Source organism: Malania oleifera, chromosome 1 (assembly GCF_029873635.1).
Source record: "Malania oleifera isolate guangnan ecotype guangnan chromosome 1, ASM2987363v1, whole genome shotgun sequence".
NCBI lineage: Eukaryota > Viridiplantae > Streptophyta > Magnoliopsida > Santalales > Ximeniaceae > Malania > Malania oleifera.
This window is the reverse complement of record NC_080417.1, coordinates 78,695,499-78,699,586: the sequence shown is the minus strand read 5'-3', so window position 1 is coordinate 78,699,586 and position 4,088 is coordinate 78,695,499. Positions and strand designations below refer to the sequence as shown.

The window sequence follows — 4,088 nt, the reverse complement described above, 5'->3', positions numbered from 1 at the left end:
CCTTAACCCACACCTTACTAGGATGGTGCACCTAGCTTTCTTAACAGGGTCTAAGCCAATCTGAGACTATTCAATAGGGCTAGTCTCCCTCTTCATGCCCGTGCCTAGAATACAACGAGTATGAAAATTTTACGTACAAGGAAATGCTTTTTACACAAGAAGATATGTACCACTACGTACAATATCACAAATCAATGCGCACTACTGAACAATAAGATACAATAATCTCAATGTAGTCTTAGTGTCAACTCTCAAAGGTTTATGCAAATATTGCAATCAGTACGTGAGAGTGTAGGTGATTGGATCTTTAAGTCAAAATAATAGTTTCAATCACAATGTAGCAACAAAGATGACAAGCACACTTCAAATAACTCAACAAATAATTTTCTCAAAATAAACCACACGAGGTATTTAAAAATAGGTTTGTAAAAATTATTTGATCTTTGTGTCAAGATGATAATATCAATCTGGAGATATAGTAACAAAGATCTTCACAACAAAAGAAAATATCCCAAAAGTATTTTTCTCAAAATAAGCACAAGGGATATTTGAAAATGGTTTGTAAAAAATTTATTTCACAAACAAAAAGCAATACGAACTCTTGAGTACTGCAATGATGATGCAAAATTCACAAGCTCTATGAAATTTTCCTACGGAAGAGTTATTAATGAAGTCTCCTAGAAAAACTCAAGCTTACCCACAGATTAAAATATATCTCAATCAACTAGAACTAACGAGAGTATAAGCTTAACTAGAAACTCACAATAACACTCATACTTAGTAAGGTTTGCAATGAGGATAACTAAGAATGAAAGAATGAAGCTTGAATGTGAGAAATAAATCTTTTGAAAATTAGAGAAAATTTGCTAATTGTTTTTACGAATCTTCCACTAATTTTTGAAAATGAGGGGGCATATATAGAATTCCCCATAATTATAACCGTTCAAGACATATTGGTCATTTTAGAAAATATTTAAGTGAGGTTAATAAAATTTTAACAGTATTTTAACCTCGGTAATTTTCGCTAACCCGAGAGCACCGATCGACCGTACTTAAGGTTCGATTGACCAAGTGTCTGGGTTCGATTGACCGGAAGTATTTTGAACTAGAAAGATAGTTGACCGTACTTGAGGGTTTCAAAGGCAATTTTCCAAATCAGCGCGGTTCGGCCGACCGGATCATTTTGAACTAGGAGGTTCAGTCGACCAGGCAGTTGGGCTTCTCTTGAGGATGTTCGGTCGATCAGAGCATTGGAGTTCATTTTCTGATCGGTCAACCGAAGGGTCAACTTTTGACCCCAGGGAGGTTCGATCGACCAAGCTATATAAGCTTTGCTAGGTTCGGTCGACCATATTTTGGTCAAACCATTAACCACTGATTAGTTCAGTCGACCAAGTTGAATAAGCTTGGTTGGGTTCGGTCGACCGAACATGCCTATTTTGGGCATTTCGGTCCTTTTCTCTTTATAATGTTGTCCCTATTCATGTGATAATTATTTTTAAGACTGTGGAGGACATTTTTATGCAATATTTAGGGTTGTAAAGACAATCTATGATCTTCGTGAGATAACCCCAAAAATTAGGCGTCGGTCGACCGAAGGGGATCCCTAAGGTCATTCAATAATCCTTTGAGTTTATCTACCCTGTCATGCATGTAATGCATTGATTATTACAGACCATTTCCTATTTACTATTATAGACCCAAATAAAAATCAATTAAATTACAAAAAATAAATGTTGTGGGTCTTTATCTTCTTCAAGTCCATGTGCGTGCACCATATGATACTTCTAATTGATCCTGCACATAAACTCATCAACCATTTCAACAATAAGACCAAATATTGGTTGAATTCCTTAGAATCGAGCTCGGTGAACAACTAGGCTGCCATGCAACATGAGTTCTTAAAGAAGTACTTCTCCATTGGGAAGACTAACTAATTGAGAAAGGTCATCACTAGTTTCTCACAAGTGGATGGGGAGCTATTTTTTGGGACATGGGAGGTCTTTAGGGACCTATTGCACAAATGCCCACATCACCAAGTTCCTAGGAGACAATTAGTTCAGACCTTCTATGATAGATTGGTTGAGCAAGACCGATCCATGATAGATGTATCTTGTAGAGGTACTTTCCTCACCAAATGCAAGAATGAGGCTTGCGATCTGTTCGAGAACCTCGTCGAAAATTCTCAGCATCATGATGTTGCTACTCATAGACCATCCCAACCTTCCTCTTCTAATCCTAAGGGATTCTATGAGTTAGCTGTGGGCCATAACCTTGCACCCACACTACACACCATAGTGAAAAAGTTAGATTAGTTCTTGTCCTTAGGACAGCAACCTCAGCATGTAGCATATGCAGAAGTGTGTACCATTTGTTATAATCCTTTACACACATGTTATAATGGCCCCCACGTGCCTCCCCCACCTGAATTTGTGTAAAAGGAAGTTAAGGAGTCCCACAATTAGTACAATAGGTCGAGTGGTGATCCTTACTCAAACACGTACAATCGTGGGTGGACTAAGCATCCTAACTTCTCTTGGAGGCCACAAGCTTTGGGTTTTCAAGCTCAAAGACCTCAGCAAAATACTCACTACTCCATTGACAGGAATGGTGTGATCCCAAAAGGGGGTGAATTGGGTATTAAAAATTCTTCCTAGGTTAAGTGTATTGAGTTTTAAACCACAACCAGTATTACACAATCTAGGGTCTTTATAAGTAGTATCATATCCCATTTATATTTTAAAGTGTGTATGTATAACTAATTGGACAATGAAAGAAAACATACACGTTAAACATACCCCATTTAAATTAAATGTGTGCATACAAAATAATCATAATAAGAAAAGAGCAAGCATACACGTGCAAAATTTAAATTTTAGAAAATAAATGACAGATAGAGAGAGAGAGAGAGAGAGAGAGAGAGAGAGAGAGAGAAAGAGAAAGAGAAAGAGAGAGACACAAGATTTGTTATCATGGTTTGGTCAAACTAGCCTACATCCTCGCCTTGGGCAAACCCCTAAGGATTCCACTAACATGCCCACTTAAACAGGTGGAGCAGAAGCCGTTTATAATAGTCCTTGCGAGGCCAAGTCTCCTTGGCTCACTTACAGGTGAAACCAAACCAATTCTCCTTATGAGGCAAAGTGTTCCGAACTCAATTCACCAGGTTGATACAAATTAGTTCCTCCTTACGGGGTGAAGTCTCCAAAGCTTGATTACGAGGCTGAGCCGAACATGTTATTCTAATGAGGTGAAGTCTCCTCAGTTCACTTACTAGGCGAAACCAAACCTCCCCTTACGGGGCAGAATCTCCCTCGCTCACCTAATCGGGTTAGAGCCAAACCCATACACCTTACAAGACGGTGTATGCCTCTTCCGATGACAACATAGGCCGAGAATACAAATGTAAAATTTTTTGTATAAATAAATGCTTCTGAAAATAAGCAGAGATGTACACAATGCAAGCTCTAACATGCACTCTCAAATTATATGAAATAAGCTCAGTAGAGTAGGAGGCTATTTTCTCAAAATAATTTTTGAAATCTTTGAATGAGATGTATATGATAAAAGCTTCAAAGATTCAACCCTAATAAATATTTCTCCAAAGAATATTTTTCATAAAAATGTAGGAGAACCTAGGGTTTGCTTTCAAATGATTTTTGCAAACATAAAATTTATATATCAAAACTCAAATGCACTCATGCTTTTCTAGCACCATATATATGAGTGTAAATATGTGTTGAAGCCTTTCAAAATCAACCCAAAAATATTTTCTAAAACAATAGAGGAAGAGTATAAAAGTGTTAACTTTTTGAGTCTGATCCCTATTTTGATGCTGACAAAGCACAAGTATCTTATGTGTGCATTTAGTGTGTGAACAAGTTTTCATTTTAGCATGAATATAAGATACCAAAAAATGGAAGTCAGCAAGAACATAAAGCTCACACTCTCCTGGCATTTTCCATGAAGATTTAAGAGCAAAGAAGATAAAGAAGACATTTGTTTTTACTTGTATATGCATTTATTTATATATTTGGTCTGTAATTATGCATACATCTTGCATGATATGTTTTAAATGCTCAAATGAC

At 37.0% G+C, this 4,088-nt stretch overlaps 1 non-coding gene across 1 annotated transcript; it reads right to left on the bottom strand.

Moving 5' to 3' along the window:
* Window positions 1-1,935: 1,935 nt before the first annotated feature.
* LOC131147367 (small nucleolar RNA R71) lies at window positions 1,936-2,041 on the bottom strand. The gene has a single exon (XR_009134754.1). It is a non-coding gene; the product is annotated as a small nucleolar RNA R71 (small nucleolar RNA).
* Between the last annotated feature and the right edge of the window lie 2,047 nt (window positions 2,042-4,088).